Source organism: Bos mutus, chromosome 19 (genome assembly GCF_027580195.1).
Source record: "Bos mutus isolate GX-2022 chromosome 19, NWIPB_WYAK_1.1, whole genome shotgun sequence".
NCBI lineage: Eukaryota > Metazoa > Chordata > Mammalia > Artiodactyla > Bovidae > Bos > Bos mutus.
The window spans coordinates 37,777,162-37,796,669 of record NC_091635.1 but is presented as its reverse complement, the minus strand read 5'-3'; the positions used below and the strand labels follow the sequence as shown (position 1 = coordinate 37,796,669).

General features: G+C 44.6%; 1 protein-coding gene across 2 annotated transcripts in view; it reads left to right on the top strand.

The window, feature by feature from the left end:
* RPTOR (regulatory associated protein of MTOR complex 1) overlaps nt 1-19,508 on the top strand; it is a 324,545-nt gene that overhangs the window by 248,244 nt on the left and 56,793 nt on the right. The window lies entirely within an intron of this gene.

The following is a 19,508-nucleotide window of genomic DNA, read 5'->3' as shown; positions in this document are numbered from 1 at the left end:
TCTTTATGTGAAAGTAGATGACCCTTCAGAACCGCACTTTGCTGCTGAATTCTCATGGAATTTGAAGTTGGTCATCTTATTTCAGAACAAGGGATCTGGTTTGAAACTGCCTCTTGGTCACATTTGTCTCCAGGGGCCTGGTTGTCTCTGGAACCGAACATGGGAGAGCTCGTCGAAAGCACAGATGCTGCAGTGCTCTAAGGCTGTCTCGGTGCTTATGTTCATGTCTGCTTGATGCTGGAGGAATTACACGTTTAATAATGCTTGAGGAGCTGTTTCTGGGCCCAGCTGGAAATGCCCTAGCCTGCAGTGTTCTTGTAAATGCCTGCAGGTGCTGGGACCGTCCTGTGGCTTAGCACCTCAACCAGTTTGTTGCACCTGTTTATTTAAAGGCAGTCATCCCACTAGGAGACGTTTTTAACGTTTCCAGTTGAGACTGAGTGTCGTTTACTTTTCATGATCACCCTGGTCCGAGTTTCTGAGAGATTAAAGTTCCATGTGTTTCTGGGAATTTGCTTCCCCCTTCCCCAGCTGGCATCTGGCCTCCGAGTACTCACATGTTGTGTGCCTCCCGCAAAGCTCAGAGCTCTTGGAGTGAGGCCTTGACATGGCCACCATGAGTGAGGGTCAGAAGACAAGTTGTTTGTGACAGGGATGCCCACCTTGGGGTGAATGAATCTGTACAGAGGCACGGGCGAGGTGTCCCAGCACTCTCAGCTGTCCCTGTTCTGGGGAGCTGCCCACCCTCAGGGCTCTTCCCCAAGAGTTGAGAAGGTGTGGGCCCCACTCTGGCTGCATTCCCAGCTGAGGGGTGAGTCTGTGACCTCCGCTCACCCCACAAGCATATGTTGAGCACATACTACATGCCATTGTGTGAGGGGCTCCTACAGGATTCAGGAAGCAGGAATTACCTCAGCCTTAAAGAAAGTAGGCTCAGTCTGGGAAGAAGGAAGGAGGGGAATTCCAGGCTCTGAAGGACCATGTGCCATTTGACTGAAGTGGGCAGTGTACCCTGTGGGGGCACCGATGTGCAGGCGTGTCTCCGGACAAGGAAATCTATTAACAGCACATTAGGAAAGCCCTTTCCTGTGGTCTCAGTGCCCTGATTATCTCCAAGGAATCTGGTCCCAGAGGCGTGTGCTTAGTTGTGTCCATTGCCACCCTGTGAACTGTAGCCCACCAGGCTCCTCTGTCCATGGGATTTTTTCAGGCAGGAATACTGAAGTGGGTTGCCATTTCCTCCTCCAGGGGATCTTCCCAGGGGTCGAACCCACAACCCCTGTGTCTCCTGCATTGCAGACAGATTCTTTACCCCTGAGCCATCAGGAAGCCCCCGAGGGTCTCTTCCCAAATCACCCACACAAGGTGCTACTCTACACTCACTGCTACATCAAAAATTACCGCATGTGAAGAAGCAGGAAAATACGATCCGTAATGAGAGGGGGGAAATTGGCCTACCAAAACTTATTCTGAACTCTCACAGATGTTCAAATTAGCAGTCAAGGACATTAAGTCATTAGAAGTCTCTTCCACATAAAAAAGCTCCATTGAGACATGGAAGATATTAAAAGGACCCAGCTCAAACTTCTAGAAATGAAAACTCTGATATGTGACATGGAAAGTATGGGATAACAACCAATTAAACATTGCAGAAGAAAAATTAGTGAACTTAAAGGCATGGTAATAAAAACTGTCCAAGATGAAGCACAGTGAGAAAACCTTTTATAAAACTAAAGGCGTATCCTTGAGTTGTGGGACAACTGCAGGTGACTGAATATATGTGTACTGGGAGCCCCTACAGGGGGCTGGCAGAAAAGAAATTTGAAGAAATAATGGCTGAGAAGTTTTCAAATTTGATGAAAACTATAAACCTGCAGATCCAGGAAACCCAACAAACCCCAAACACAAGAAACATGAAGAAAACTACACCAAGGCACCTGATAATCAAATTGCTTAAAAAACGACAAATTTAAACTTAAAAAGCAGTCGATAAGAAAGGAAACAGAGAAGCTAAGGATGATAGTGGATCACCTGTCAGAAACTATGACAGCAGGAAAACAATGGGACTGCATCTTTAAGGTCCTGGAAGAAAAACTGAACGTAGAGTTCACATTAACCCACTGAAAATAGCTTGGAGTCAAAATAAGGACGTTTAAAGACATGTAAAACTGAAAGAATTCGTCACTAGTAGATCCACAGTACAAGAAATGTTAGGGAAAGCCATTCAAGCAGAAGGAAAATAATACCAGGAGGAAACATGAATGGACACTAAGGAGTTCAGAGCACCAGAAAAGAGTGCTCCACAGATAAATGTGTGGGTGGTGGTGTTTTTTTTATCCTTGCCTTTTAAATCTCTTTAAAAGATAATTGACTATTTGATCAAAAAATAATAACAGTGTACTGTGGAGCCTGTAACATATGTAAAATGTATGCTAACAATAGCAAAAAGGTTGGGAGGAGAGAAACTGAGGAAATACTGTTGTTTGGTTCTCATACTTCTTTGAAGTGATAAAATATCATCTGAAGGTGAACTGTGATAAAATGTAGTCCATAAGCCTTGAAGTTATCACTAAATTTTTAAACTATAGCCAGTTAGCCACCAGAGGAGATAAAATGAAATCATAAATATATACAAATAACATGAAAGAAAAAAGAAAAGGAGGGAAAGAAAACAAAGAATGGATGAGATAAATACCACAAATGTTAACAAGACAATAGATTAAAGCATAACCTTATATATATAAATAATCACAATGTAAATAGTCTAAATACCCAATTATAGGGCAGAGACTGTCAGATTGGATTTTTGAAAATTATATGATCTTAAAAGAAATGTACTTTCAATATAAGATGCAAATAGATTAAAAGCAAAAACATGTGTTACCACTAAGCAAAGAAGATGAGAATGCCCCTATTAATATGTCAAAGTAGGTTTCAGAGCAGAGAATATTACCAGGGACGCAGAATTGTTTGCTAATGCTAAAGGGGTCCACCCATCACGAGAACAGTACAGTCTAAATGCTTATTCACCTAATAACAGTATTTCAAAACACATAAGCTGAAAACTGGTGGAAGTGTGGGATGGCAGTAAATAATCCATGATTACACCTGGAAGTCCCAGCATTCTCTTCTCAGTAAACAACAGAACAAGTAGAAGTGGAACCAAGGAGGTTCTCTCAAGTGCTTGAACGGGGCCATCCACCAGCCAGACAGTGCTTCATGTGACTGCAGACCCCTCGTTCTTTCCATGTGCCAGGGGCGTACACCATGATGGACCTCGTCCTGCGTCATAGAACAAACCAAGACACATTTAAAGGAACTGGAATCTTACACAGTGTATTCTACAACCATAGTGGAATCAAATGCAAAATCAAAATAGATAATAAGAAAATCAAGGACACTTGGAGACTTGTGTACTTTTAAATAAATGATTCAGGTCAATTCAGTTCAGTCGCCTAGTCATGTCCAACTTTTTGTGACCCCGTGGATTGCAGCATGCCAGGCTTCCCTGTCCATCACCAACTCCCAGAGCTTGCTCAAACTGATGACCATCAAGTCAGTGATGCCATCCAACCATTTCATCCTCTGTCATAATAAATAATGATAATATTTCAATTATAAAACAAAATTTTAAGAATCAATATAAATATATAAAATAAAATATATAATATTAATGTATAAATGTTATATAAATAAACTTATAAGCAACATAGATATGTTAAGTCATTTATTTCTAATTATAAGTATTATGTATAAAATAAGTAAATGGGCTGCATAAACTAGAATCTTTTGCATAACAAAGTAAACAGTCAACACAATGCAAAAAAAACAACCTTTAGAATGGCAGAAAATACTTGCAACTCAGTCAACAAAATGAAAAAAAAACAACCTTTAGAATGGGAGAAAATATTTGCAACTCACCTATCTGTTAAGGGGTCAAATATAAGGACCTCTTACAACTCAAAAAAACCCTGACTTAAAAATGGTCAAAGGACCTGATATTAGTGAAAGAAAAGCAGATTAAACCCAAAGTAGGTAGGAGAAAGAGAAGGCAATGGCACCCCACTCCAGTACTCTTGCCTGGAAAATCCCATGGATGGAGAAGCCTGGTAGGCTGCAGTCCATGGGGTCCATAAGAGTCAGACATGACTGAGCGACTTCACTTTCACTTTTCACTTTAATGCACTGGAGAAAGAAATGGCAACCCACTCCAGTGTTCTTGCCTGGAGAATCCCAGGGACGGGGGAACCTGGTGGGCCGCCGTCTATGGGGTCGCACAGAGTCGGACACGACTGAAGCGACTTAGCAGTAGCAGGTAGGAGAAAGTTAGTTAGGTCGCTCAGTCGTGTCCGACTCTTTGCGACCCCATGGACTGTGGCCTACTAGGCTCCTTCGTCCATGGGGTTCTCCAGGCAAGAATACTGGAGTGGGTTGCCATTTCCTTCTCCAGGGATCTTCCCGACCCAGGGATCGAACCCAGGTCTCCCACATCGGAGGCAGATGCTTTAACCTCTGAGCCACCGTGAGAGAAAGGAAATAATAAAGATCACTGTGGGGACTTCCCTGGTGATCCAGTGGTTAAGAACCCGCCTGCCAATGCAGGGGACACGGATTTGATCCCTGGTCTGGAGAGATCCCACATGCCACGGAACAGCTAAGCCCGTGTGCCGCAACTACTGAGCCCATGCTCTAGAGTTCATGCTCTGCAACAAGAGAAGCCACCGCAATGAGAAGCCCTCATACCGCAACGAAGAGTAGCCCCTGCTCGCTGCAACTAGAGAAAGCCCGAGCGCAGCAGTGAAGACCCAGAGCAGCCAAAAATAAACAAATTGATTAATTTTAAAAAAGATCACTTCAGAGATCAGTGCAAAAAAGAACAGAAAAGCAGTAGGGATAATCCACTTAATCGAAGGCTAGATTCTTTGAGCAGATCAATAACTACTCAGACTGAGAAGGAAACAGAAAAAAGACATAAAACCCCAAATCAGGAGTGAGAGAAGTGGCATCACAGGTTCTGGAGACGTTGAAGTTATAGTGAAGGAATTTATGAACTTGATGCCAGAGCTTTTGATAGTTTTGATGAAATTAACTCCTTGAATGACACAGCTGCTCCCTTAAGAAGACAGATAATCTGAATAGCACTGTATCTAGTTTTAAAATTCAATTTGTGATTTAAAACTTCCCTGCAAAGAAAGCTCCAGGTTCAGATGGCTTCATTGTTGAGTTCTACCCAATCGTTAATGAAATATATAGATGGCAAAGAAGCATCTTCCCATATCATCCTATGAGATTTGCCTTGCCTTGATACCAAAAGCCAGATTAAGAAAACTACAATCAGTATCCTTGGTGAAGACAGATGCAAAAATTGTAAATCAAAATTTAGCAAATCAGAGTCAACAATATATTTAAAAAAGATTATACATCATGCAGAGATATCATTTGGCCAACGAAGGGTTTGCTATCATCTTTGTTTTTTTAATGTTGAGGTTTAAGCCAGCTTTTTTACTCTCTTCTTTTACTTTCATCAAATTTGTTATCATTTCTGCTCATTAACAAGATCAAGAGAAGGGAGATAGCAAAATATTTCTGTTAACTAGATTCCAGTTAATTGAGGTTTTTTTCATAGACACAGTTAATATGTAATTCAGGCAGACTTTCCCTAGTTACAGCTAATAAATTTTTATTTATAGCACCACCAGGGGACTCCAAGGACACAATGTCACTGAATTTGGAAGAAACTTTGTATGTTGGTATAGGTGAGGGAAATAGAGATTTGGGGACACAGAGAGCTTCATTGTATGTACCAGCTGTCCTGGTCCCAAGAAGAAACATGTGTGAGTAAAAAGTGGATCAGGGATTAGCAGAGTTTTATTTCTGTAACCATTCCCTCCCCCCACCCAACATCTGTGCTAGTTCTCCTTCCCAGTCTCAAAACTTGTAATCTTCTCGCTTCAGTGATGTCATCCCAGTTCACTGCCTCTCTTCCTGTACCTGTATCCCTTCTTGTTCCCATCTCCCCTCTTCCAGCTCACAGTTGAAAAAGAGGCAGGTTAGCTTCCTCTTCCATCCAAAGATGACTCATATCACTCAGTTCAGTTCAGTTGCTTAGCTGTGTCTGACTCTTTGCAACCCCATGGACTGCAACACACCAGGCTTTCCTGTCCATCACCAGCTACCAGAGCTTGCTAAAACTGATGTCCATCGAGTCAGTGATGCCATTCAACCATCTCATCCTTTGTTGTCCCCTTCTCCTCCCGCCTTCAATCTTTCCCAGCATCAGGGTCTTTTCCAATGAGTCAGTTCTTCACATCAAGTGTCCAAAGTATTGGAGCTTCAGCATCACTCCTTCCAATGAATATTCAGGGTTGATTTCCTTTAGGATTCACTGGCTGGATCTCCTTGCAGTCCAAGGGACTGTCAAGAGTCTTCTCCAGCACCACAGTTCAAGAGCATCAGTTCTTCTGCACTCAGCTTTCTTTATGGTCCAACTCTTACATCCATACACGACTACTGGAAAAATTCATAGTTTTGACTAGACAGACTTTGTTGGCAAAGTAATGTCTCAGCTTTTTAATATGCTGTCTAGGTTGGTCATAGCTTTTCTTCCAAGGAGCAAGAAGCGTCTTTCAGTTTCATGGCCGCAGTCACCATCTGCAGTGATTTTGGAGCCCCCTAAAATAAAGTCTGTCACTGTTTCCATTGTTTCCCCATCTATTTGCCATGAAATGATGGGACCAGATGCCATAATCTTAGTTTTTTTAATGTTCAGGTTTAAGCCAGCTTTTTTACTCTCTTTTACTTTCATCAAGAGGCTCTTTACTTCCTCTTCTCTTTCTGCCATAAGGATGGTGTCTTCTGCATATCTGAGGTTATTGATATTTCTCCCAGCAACCTTGATTTCAGCTTATGCTTCTTCCAACCTGGCATTTCACATGATATACTCTGCATATAAGTTAAATGAACAAGGTGACGATATACAGCCTTGATAAAAAGAAAAGTACTCCTTTTCCAATTTGGAACCAGTCCATTGTCCATGTCTGGTTTTAACTGTTGCTTCCTGACCTGCATATAGATTTCTCAGGAGGCAGGTAAGGTGGTCTGGTATTCCCAGCTTTTGAAGAATTCTCCACAGTTTGTTGTGATCCACACAGTCAAAGGTTTTGGTGTGGTCAATAAAGCAGAAGTAGATGTTTTTCTGGAACTCTTGCTTTTTCTATGATCCAACAGATGTTGGCAATTTGATCTCTGGTTCCTCTGCCTTTTCTGAATCCAGTTTGAACATCTGGAAGTTCACAGTTCACGTGCTGTTGAAGTGTGGCTTGGAGAACTTTGAGCATTACTTTGCTAGCATGGGGGATGAATGCAATTGTGCAGTAGTTTGAGCATTCTTTGGCACTGCCTTTCTTTGGGACTGGAATGAAAACTGACCTTTTCCAGTCCTGTGGCCACTGCTGAGTTTCCCAAATTTGCTGGCATATTGTAGCAGCAGCTTTCACAGCATCATCTTTTAGGATTTTAAATAGCTCAACTGGAATTCCGTTGCCTCCACTAGCTTTGTTCATAGTGATGCCTCCTAAGGCCCACTTGACTTCGCATTCCAGGATGTCTGGCTCTAGGTGAGTGATCACACCATTGTGGTTATCTGGGTCATGGAGATCTTTTTGTACAGTTCTTCCGTGTACTGTTGCCGCCTCTTGATATCTTCTGCTTCTGTTACGTCCATACTGCTTCTGTCCTTTACTGGACCCATCTTTGCATGAAATGTTCCCTTGGTATCGCTAATTTTCTTGAAGAGATCTCTAGTCTTTCCCATCCTATTATTTTCCTCTATTTCTTTGCATTGATCACTAAGGAAGGCTTTCTCATCTCTCCTTGCTATTCTTTGGAACTCTGCATTCAGATGGGTATATCTTTCCTTTTCTTCTTTGCCTTTAGCTTCTCTTCTTTTCTCAGCTATTTGTAAGGTCTCCTCAAACAACCATTTTGCCTTTTTGCATTTCTTTTTCTTGGGGATGGTCTTGATCACTCCCTCCTGTACAGTGTCATGAAGCGCTGTCCATAGTTCTTCAGGCACTTTGTCTATCAGATCTAACCCCTTGATCTGTTTGTCCCTTCCACTGTGTAATCGTAAGAGATTTGATTTTTAAGTCATACCTGAATGGTCTGTGGTTTTCCCTACTTTATTCAATTTAAGTCTGAATTTTGCAATAAGGAGTTCATGATCTGAGCCACAGTCAGCTCCCGGTCTTGTTTTTGCTGACTGTATAGAGCTTCTCCATCTTCGGCTGCAAAGAACATAATCAATCTGATTTTGGTATTGATCTTGTGAGGTCCATGTGTAGAGTCTTCTCTTGTGTTGATGTAAGAGCGTACTTGGTATGACCAGTGTGTTCTCTTGACAAAAGTCTTTTAGCCTTTGCCCTGCTTCATTCTGTACTCCAGGGCTAAATGTGCCTGTTATTCCAGGTATCTCTTGACTTTCTACTTTTGCATTCCAGTCCCCTATAATGAAAAGGACATCTTTTTTGGGTGTTAGTTCTAGAAGGTCTTGTAGATCTTCATAGAACGGTTCAACTTCAGCTTCTGGTTGGGGAATAGACTTGGGTTAATGTGATATTGAACGGTTTGCCTTGGAAATGAACAGAGATCATTCTGTCATTTTTGAGATTGCATCCAAGTACTGCATTTCAGTCTCTTTTTGTTGACTCTGAGGGTTACTCCATTTCTTCTAAGGGATTCTGGCCCACAGCAGTAAATATAATGGTCATCTGAGTTTAATTCACCTGTTCCATTCCATTTTAGTTCACTGATTCCTAAAATGTCGATGTTCACTCTTGCCATCTCCTGTTTGACCACTTCCAATTTACCTTGATTCATGGACCTAACATTCCAGGTTCCTATGCAATATTGTTCTTTACAGGATTGGACTTTACTTCTGTCACCAGTCACATCCACAACTGGGTGTTGTTGTTGCTTTGGTTCTGTGTCTTCATCGTTTCTGGAGTTATTTCTCCACTGATCTCCAGTAGCATATTGGGTACCTACCGACCTGGGGAGTTCATCTTTCAGCATCCTATCTTTTTGCCTTTTCATACTGTTCATAGAGTTCTCACGGCAAGAATACTGAAGTGGTTTGCCATTCCCTTCTCCAGTGGACCACATTTTGTCAGAACTCACCACCACAACCTGTCGGTCTTGGGTGGCCCTACACGGCATGGCTCACAGTTTCATTGAGTCACACAAGGCTGTGGTCCATGTGTATTTAAAGGCTCAAAAATCAATATGCCACCGAAAGGTATAGGATGAGAAGATTTCCTCCGTCTCCTGTCTCTGTAAGAGGTACAAGGAGTCAGTATATCATATCTTAACATAGAAAATGTGACATCTGGGTCAAAATGAAAATAAATATGAAATTAAATGCAAGCTTAAAAAAACACTCGTCCACCACTATGTTTAATCGCCTTATTAGTTTCTTACATATTCTCTTGACTAAACGTAAGTAAATATGCATATACAGACCAAACTGCTCTCTCCTTAAGCACAGGACCTCCCCTACCTGGCTCTGCCTCTTGCATTTCCTCACCTAGGAGGTCTTGCCATTTGGGCTCACAGAGAGCCTCCTCCACCTTCACAGCTAATGCCCAATATCCCACTGCAGAGGAGCACTGCTCACTTACCCAGTCTCCTGTGGTGCCGGGACCTGTGATCTGAATCAGTCCCTTGTGATTACTCACACTACTGCCATTAACAGACTTCTACATGCTATTTCATACATCTGCAGATAAAGCTGGTAAACTGTGCTCCCAAACATAACACTGCTAGGTCAAAGGGTAAACGCATTTCTAATTTTGACAGATATTACCATTTTGTATTTTTACAACAGAGCACATTGTAAAATATTTGAATTTTTGCCAATCTGAGAAGTGAAAAGTGGTATTTCAGTGTAGTATTACAGTGCACTTATTAGGAAAAAGATTGAGCATTTTCATAAATCTAAGGGCCATTTTTTTCTGCTTTCTGTGAACTGCTGGTTTGTGTACACTGACCTTTAGATTGTTAGTGTTTTTCTTGACTTCAAGGAGCTCTTTATATATTAAAGAGGCTAGTTTGTCCATAATCCAGCTCCACAATGCTCTTTAGGACTGAACCTTCACAGTTAGTTTTGAGATATGTAGGATTAATTCCCTGTCATTATTCTTCCTACACAAAATTTCCCTGGCTATTTCTATTTATTTCTCCATAGGAAGTTTAGAAAATGTCTAGTTTCAGACAAAAAAGCCTGCTGGTGATTTTGGAGAGATTATATTAAAGTTTAAATTAATTCAGGAAACACTGATATATTTATGATGATGAATCCTTCTGTAAGTGAACAGGGATGCTTTCACTCGTTCAAGTTGATTCTTGTGTTCTTCAGGATGTTTTTTTTTTTTTTTTGGCTGCTCCTCGTGGGTGGCGTGCAGAATCTCAGTTCTCTGACTAGTGATCAAACCCATGCCTTCTGCAGTGGAGCTTGGCACCCTAACCACTGGACTGCCAGGGAACTCCCAGGAATGCTTAAAGTTTCCTTCACAGAGGATTTTCATGTTTCAGGTCAAGTTTATTTCCAGTTTTAGGATTCTTTTATAAATGGGGTGCATATATCTTTTTTCCTCACATTTATCTTCTAACCGGTTGCTTCTTTTTGATTTGTGTGTGTTAAAGTCTTTAACCTCACTAAGTTCTCTTCTTAGTCCTATTTAATTTATTCCATTGGGCTCTCTAGGCATATAATCATATCACTTGCAAACTCTAATGGTTTTGCTTCTACCTTTATAATTTTTACGTCTTTAGTCTCTTTCTCGTCTAATTGTATTAACTGATAGACAGTGTCGGCTAACAACCTCGCCATTTAATTCTCCACCTGCTCAAGCTTATCAGAGAGTCAGTTGGTTCCTGTGCACCCACCCACCCGCCCTGGGACCTTCAGCTCTGCTCTGGGCTGATTTTGGTCAAGGCCTAATGAGCTGCCTCCACGCTGGAGAGGTCTTGCTGCTGGGCTGCACCCTATTACCCAGAACTCAGCTGCAATTCCTAGGACTCATTTGAATCGTCTGATATATTTCTGTAGCATAGATCTATTAATGATATCATCCCTGACAGGCCCTAAAACCACCATCCCTCAGGGTCACACTGAGCCACATCATACAAGGTCCCCTGCCTGGTGCTAGACTCAGGGGTAGCGGGGCTGAGCAGTGTTTCTGAAGAAGCCCACCCCAAGAGCCTCCTCCCCTAGACAGGCGCTCTTGTACACTGGATTGTCTCTGCTGTTACTGCCTTCATGTGTGCACATCTCTGCTCACGGCACCCTCACCTCCCACTGGAGGCAGAGTGCCCTCCCTCCCCAGCCACCCCTCCTGCCTTCCTCTTTGATCCCAATTTGAGTCGCTGCCTTTGGGTTAGCTCTTTGCACCTTCTACCTTCTCTGCTAAACTTCCAGCTCTTTGAGGACAAGGACTCACAATGCAGCCTTTCTACCAGAGGCCCAGTGTTTGCTGACTGCATAAATGAACTGATATGTGCACCAAGAAGTAGGCCAGTTCCTAACCATGTGCCAGTCACATCCACTAGCTGCTGCCCCATGAAACAAGGAGGGAACAAACCTCCCAGGATCAGTGCTGCTGAGGTCCAGCCTGTCCCTGACCCTGGAACCCAGGTCACTGCCAGGTACAAAGAACAGGCCAGGAGTACTGGGCAAGAAAGGTGCCTGAGCTGGTGCTTTCTGGGCCAATCAACCCAGCCTTGATTTCAGGCTCCAAACAAACTGTGATTGCCCTTTTATAAAACTTTTGAGACTTGGCTGTGTGGTCTCTGCTTTCTGGCTGACCAGCCTCTGCCCACCCGCCCACCCCCAACTGAAATCAGTACTGCAGAGCTGGTGATTAATGCAGCCTGACAATTAATCACGAAACCCTCTAGTCTCTGAATTGCCCTTGGCGACAGACTGATGCATTGGGAAGTCCCTTGCAGCCTGAGTCACTGTACCCATTCATCCTGCAAAAGGGCGATCTGTCACCTCCCCAGCAGCACATGGTCCAATCTGCCAGTGTGGGGCCGAGTCGCCTGCATGGGGAGGGCAGGTGACAGCCTCCTGCGTCCCTCCTTCGGCTTTTCACTTCACTCTTGGCAACTACAGGTATCTGAACAACTGCCTCCCTTCTGATCGACAGACCGACAGAGATAACCCAGCTGCAACCTGACCTGTCATCAATGAGCAGCATGTCTAGCAGGGCCTGGCCTCCTCGCAGATGGGTGGTCTTGGGGATGAACCAGCGTCAGGACAGGCAGACTTAGCTCCTGGGACATGAGTGAGGTCTCTGCTTTGCTGGCCCACCCACAGTTCTCCAGGGACCCCAGGAGGGTGGATCTGACTCTTCTCCCAGAGTAAAACCCACTCCCAGGGCTTCTGAAAAGCAGCCACCTCATTTAACCAGGAAGACAACTAAGAAGAGGCCATTCTGAACAACAATTCTATTTTACCAAAAAACTCTTTATCCCAGAAAATCCATGGAAGGGGACTGTAGATGATCCCTTCCTTCCTGCTAGTGTTGGAGGGTCCTCTAAGGAGGCAGGCGGCGGATGTGGCTCACTGTGGAGATGGGGACACTGTCCAGTGGCGGCTCTGGCAAGTGCTTGTTGACTTGGGTCATCTAGGAGGCCACCATTTTCTTACCAAGCTGTACCATGTTGATGTAAGGTATTAACAAGAGGAGAAATTGGGTATGGGACATATGGGAACTCTCTTTACTATTACTTTTTCTTTAAAATTATGATAAAAATACATTTTATTAACATACAAACTAGGAATAAGGCAGGACACAAACAAACTCCTAGCACAGGAGGTGTGTTTGCCCCAGGTCCTCACAGGATCAGACCAAGGGCTGCTCTGCCTTCAGCGATGGACCATTAAGAAAGCAGGTTTTGAACAGCAGATCCTCTGGCCCATGTGATCACATTCTGATCTGAGTGACGATTAACAGATGGTCAATACCGAAATCAGACTGATTATATTCTTTGCAGCTGACGATGGAGAAGCTCTATACAGTCAGCAAAAACAAGACCGGGAGCTGACTGTGGCTCAGATCATGAACTCCTTATTGCAAAATTCAGACTTAAATTGAATAAAGTAGGGAAAACCACAGACCATTCAGGTATGACTTAAAAATCAAATCCTTTACGATTATACAGTGGAAGGGACAAACAGGTCAAGGGGTTGGATCTGATAGACAAAGTGCCTGAAGAACTATGGTCAGCGCTTCACGACACTACAGGAGGGAGTGATCAAGACCATCCCCAAGAAAAAGAAATGCAAAAAGGCAAAATGGTTGTTTGAGGAGGCCTTACAAATAGCTGAGAAAAGAAGAGAAGCTAAAGGCAAAGAAGAAAAGGAAAGATATACCCATCTGAATGCAGAGTTCCAAAGAATAGCAAGGAGAGATGAGAAAGCCTTCCTTAGTGATCAATGCAAAGAAATAGAGGAAAATAATAGGATGGGAAAGACTAGAGATCTCTTCAAGAAAATTAGCGATACCAAGGGAACATTTCATGCAAAGATGGGTCCAGTAAAGGACAGAAGCAGTATGGACGTAACAGAAGCAGAAGATATCAAGAGGCGGCAACAGTACACGGAAGAACTGTACAAAAAGATCTCCATGACCCAGATAACCACAATGGTGTGATCACTCACCTAGAGCCAGACATCCTGGAATGCGAAGTCAAGTGGGCCTTAGGAGGCATCACTATGAACAAAGCTAGTGGAGGCAACGGAATTCCAGTTGAGCTATTTAAAATCCTAAAAGATGATGCTGTGAAAGCGCTGCTACTCAATATGCCAGCAAATTTGGGAAACTCAGCAGTGGCCACAGGACTGGAAAAGGTCAGTTTTCATTCCAGTCCCAAAGAAAGGCAGTGCCAAAGAATGCTCAAACTACTGCACAATTGCATTCATCCCCCATGCTAGCAAAGTAATGCTCAAAGTTCTCCAAGCCACACTTCAACAGCACGTGAACTGTGAACTTCCAGATGTTCAAACTGGATTCAGAAAAGGCAGAGGAACCAGAGATCAAATTGCCAACATCTGTTGGATCATAGAAAAAGCAAGAGTTCCAGAAAAACATCTACTTCTGCTTTACGCCAAAACCTTTGACTGTGTGGATCACAACAAACTGTGGAGAATTCTTCAAAAGCTGGGAATACCAGACCACCTTACCTGCCTCCTGAGAAATCTGTATGCAGGTCAAGAAGCAACAGTTAGAACTGGACATGTAACACTGGACTGGTTCCAAATCAGAAAAGGAGTACGTCAAGACTATATATTGTCACCCTGTTTATTTAGCTTACACGCAGAATACATCATGCAAAATGCTGGGCTTGATGAAGCACAAGCTGAAATCACAGTTGCCAGGAGAAATATCAATAACATCAAATATGCAAATGACACCACCCTTATGGCAGAAAGTGAAGAACTACAGAGCCTCTTGATGAAAATGAAAGAGAAGAGTGAAAAAGTTGGCTTAAAACTCAACATTCAGAAAACTAAGATCATGCCATCTGGTCCCATCATTTCATGGCAAATAGATGGGGAAACAATGGAAACAGTGACAAACTTTATTTTAGGGGGCTCCAAAATCACTACAGATGGTGACTTCAGCCATGAAATTGAAAGACTCTTGCTCCTTGGAAGAAAAGCTATGACCAACCTAGACAGCATATTAAAAAGCTGAGACATTACTTTGCCAACAAAGGTCCATCTAGTCAAAGCTGTGGTTTTTCCAGTAGTCATGTACGGGTGTGAGAGTTGGACTCTAAAGAAAGCTGAGCACCAAAGAATTGATGCTTTTGTATTGTGGTATTGGAGAAGACTCTTGAGGGTCCCTTGGACTGCAAGGAGATCCAACCAGTGAATCCTAAAGGAAATCAACCCTGAATATTCATTGGAAGGACTGATTCTGAAGCTGAAACTCCAATACTTTGGCCACCTGATGCAAAGAACTGACTCATTGGAAAAGACCCTGATGCTGGGAAAGATTGAAGGCGGGAGAAGGGGACAACAGAGGATGGATGGTTGGATGGCATCACCGACTTGATCAACATGAGTTTGAGTGAGCTCCAGGAGTTGGTGATGGACAGGGAAGCCTGGCGTGCTGCAGTCAATGGAGTCACAAAGAGCCAGACACAACTGAGTGACTGAACTGAACTGTAATACATGCACAAATTTTTGTTTTGTTTTGACCACACCACGTGGCTTGGAAGAGCTTAGTTCCCCAACTAGGCATTGAATCCGGGGCCACGACAGTGAAAACACTGAGTCCTAACCTCTGGATTTTCCAGGAAATGCCTACATTTATAAATTTTAGAACACATACAGAAAAGTAGATCAGAGGCATAATAGCATTCATGGATGTATGATTTTCCCACTGATAACAGTTATTTCAACATTCCTGGTGTCTCGTCATTCATTCTGAAGTTTACCTTCAACACAAGAGCATCTGACATGAGAACATTTAAAGTAATAAACCATTTGTTGGAAAATGAAAACCTATATATGTATATAAATATCTTACTGCACTTGGCAAGTGGGAAGGCCATTGTGCCAGGCCTTTGAGTTGTACAGAAGGACATTCATCTTTAACTGCCTGGGAGGGACTGTGCCCCTGGGTTTGAAGAACAGTGAGCTCTTGTTTGCAGTGAGCAGAACCCCCACTCTGGGATTATTTTCTCAAGCACTACTAGTTTTAAGGCCATGAGCTGTTTTTAAGACTCTCGGTGTATAAACAGGTCAACGTAGTCCTGCATTTGTCTGGAGACGATTCTAATGTTCTGGTGGCAGTGGGTCAGGGTGCAGTCCAGTGCTTCTGTCCCTTATGTGAACCCAGCTCACCTCTCTGGCATCCTTTCCTCATCCCAGGGAGTGAATTCTGCGACCCAAGGACAGGAAACAGGACCCCCCTCTGTGATTTTCTCCGTATTCACATCAGAACGTGAGTGGCTGTGTCCACTGGTGACACTGCTCGGGACTGTCCTGCTGGTGGGGCCTCATTTGATGCCTTGTGTCTGGTGGCCTGTTGATCTGTGCTGTTTGTGTCTTCCTGCTCCCCAGGAGACAGACATTATAATCTGCATTAAGGAGAATGAAGGTAGGGCTTCCCCCACAGCATTCTTTGCCAGAATATTCTGAGGGGGTGTACCTGCCCTTGCCCTGTGAACTTACCCTCGCAGAAGCCAGAGTCTGTGGTCTCTGGGCTCGTCCTGGTCTCTGCCGCCTCCTGAAATCAGTTTGCAGACTGCATCTTCAGCCACAGTGAACTATGTACTTGCTTCCTCTTCTCTGTTTGCTTTTCTTCTCTTCCTCACCTCCCTCCCTTTTTCTCATGTTAAAAATATAATTCCCTGATACAATGAATATGAAGGTGGTTTTCCCAGCGCGAGGCTTATCCATTGCACTCCGAATGTGCTGACCCCTGCGGTTTTCCTAAATGTGGTAAAGTCAACTGCCTAATTTGTGATAGTGGGGGGCTTTTCCCTACTAAGAAGGGGGAAAAAATACATACATACATATATATATATATATATATATATATATATACAGGTATGCAGTGGCGGGGGGTCTTGCTTAGGAAAAAACCATTTCATATTCATGCTCTTCCTCCTCTCCACCCTCTTTCTATGCTGGCCTTAATATGTCAAACCTGTAGCTTGATCTGGGAGAAAACAGAGAGACATGAGAGAGGGCCCTTGAAAAGCAGCCGTGTGGAGGAGTGTGGGCCGCTGGAGCCCTGCATGTCTCAGGGGAGCTTCCCACCAGCCTGTGTGTGCAACGTGTCTGTTGCCTGCATTTCTGGGTCTTTGTAGTTTCAAGGACTGTTTTCTCTTTTAAGAAGGCACTTGGCCAAGTGGGGAGGGAGAGTGGGCAGCTGGTGACCATTTCAGCATCCTGAGAAGTCAGCACCCTGCAGATCCCTGGCTCTCCGGCCCCAGAAGTAGATACAGAGAGGGCTGGGATGGCTGATGGGGTGATTCTAAGCCAGTTCTAAAAGGACAGTTGCTGAGCTCTGAGAGTGAGGGTGGACATGACCCGAAAACATTAATTGCTCCCACCTGCATGGCAGCCTCTTCCAGACAGAGGTCGTTCTACACGAACAAGACCATCGCCATTTCCAGTACTGAAGCCATAATGAAGCTATAGCTTCACCTACTCGCACATGTGCTTCGGCTTCCGAATTAGCAGATATGACTTAGGAACACGTCGTCACTCTGTGACGAGATATGTTTTATGAGCGTCGCTGTAAATGTGTGAACCTGGGCTTGACTGTGGCACCTCTGGTTTCAAAACAAAGGAGAGCGGCTTTGTTTTCGGTGCTGGCACCTTAACCCTGTCCCCAGACGCAGGCATTGCTGCAGGCACCGTCTGCATGCGCCCTCCCGGCCCCTTCTGGATGAGCCTCTGCAGACAACATCTTGCTGACACCTTTTAGCTCATTTATCCAAACCTTCATTCAAAGCAAGGCATCCGTTATGGGAATGACTTGAAAGCTGCATGCTTAATTGGCTTCCCTGGCTCTTGGGGATTGTTGGCCTGAGAACCTGAGCTCCTAGCGCCCCTGCTCCCTGACCACCTCCTCCATCTCACTCAGTCTGAACTTAAACAGCTGAGTCCAGTCACCACCTTATTAGTTTATTGACGTGAGGAAAAACACCTCATTATCAGAGCACCCTGAGAAGTAGGCCAGCGTGGGAGAGAGGAGGTCAGGGCTCCAGGCTGCAGTAAAAAGCAGATTCTATCTGCAAAATCACCCTGCCCCTGAGAGAGTTTCACACTGGGCGTGCCCTCAAGCCAGCAGTGCCCTGCAGAGCCAGTGAGGTTTTGCAGTGTGTAACTTTTCTCCTTTTATTCTCAGAAACTCAGATCTTAAAATTTCAGCCCTCTCTACTTCTTGAATGGCCTTTATCCCCTAGAGTGGAGCGTGCTGGGAGCTGATGGAATTCAGCATCTCCCTGTGAACACGTTACCCTAAATCACCAAGTGGTTTTTCTGGGTATTGGTCAGGAAGCTCAGTGAGCAGTATGACCACATTCTGTGGGTTGCTTTCCAAGAACGAGAGCATCCGTGATTTATGAGTCACACTCCCATGTTCAGATTGCACTTCCATGTTTCAGATGTTTCATCTGATTCCACCAGTTGAGCAAAGATTTCTCAAATGTCACTGGGGTCCCCCAGCTGCAAGAGGGAGAACCTGGGCTTGAAGCCTGTTTCTTTGCCTCTCTTTCTCTTACTGGCCACCTCCCTGGATGTCAATTCCTGAATGTCTGAGGCATAGTTGTTTTAAGTCCCTTGAAGAGCCAGCACCTGCAGAAATGCCCCGCAAGTCAGCCAGCCTGGTATAGAAGCAGAGTTTCTGATGACCCCACTGCCTCAGGGCCGGTTCCTTTCCCTAAGATTTAGATTCCTTGCTTCTTGGTACCACCTGGAGCCCCTTCTGCTCACACGCTTGTTTCCCTGTCTCCCAGCTCATCCTTCATGCTCCAGATCACCTCCCCCTCCACCCTGTGGCCATGGGCTCCCACTCAGTACGTGCATGACTTTTGATCTAGGAGTTCATCCTGGCTCGCCTCCTGGTAGCTCCACTGTGTGTCTCTGAGGTGCATTGATACAGTGTACCCCAAATCCAACTCCTTGCCCTCTCAGTCTCTGATGACACGGCTCCCACCTCTCCCGCCTCTTTAGTGGTCTCACCAAGCAGTCAGATTGCCCGGCTCCTCCCACCCAGATCCCTCTGGAACGATCTCAAGTCTTCAGGGTCTTCCCCACCATCTCTGACCCTGCTGCACATGGTCACCACCTCCAGTCCAGCTTTCCAGCTCACCCCCCACTGCAGCTGCCAGAGTGATTCTTCAACCTGCAGTTCAACAGTCTTCCCCCTCGCATTCCCAGTGCCCTCTGGTGTCTTCAAGACTGCATCCATGAAGCAGTCAAAGCTCCCTGCCTCCTGCCTTCCCTGGCCACCTTCTCCCTGGCTCCATATCCCAGCAGGATTCCCACCTGTTTTCCCACCCTCCACCCCCACTCACGTCTGCCCTTCCTTCATGGATGACCCCAGCTCTCCACCCCTCCCAGAGCCTCCCAAGCCAGCGTCTCATCGTGAGCCAGAGTTGCTCAGTTGTCTCCCCAGGACTGTGAGTAGGGTGTGGGGGTCCGTGTCCAGGACTGAGCCAGTGCTGGACACCTAGTGGGGCTTGAAAACTGTGCTAACACATGACACAACTGCGCCTATACGTGCCATGTACCCTGAGGAGGTGGCGAGAGCTGCATACCTGGCCACCCACTTGGCCCTGAAATCAACCTTTCCACTTGGAACTGCTCCTTTGGAGACAGGCCTCTAGGAAGCACCTGTTGGAATATAACCGTGGGATGCACATAATTCATAATTATGGTGTTTACATAGATTTTGTCAGTCTAAGCAAAGGTGTATGAC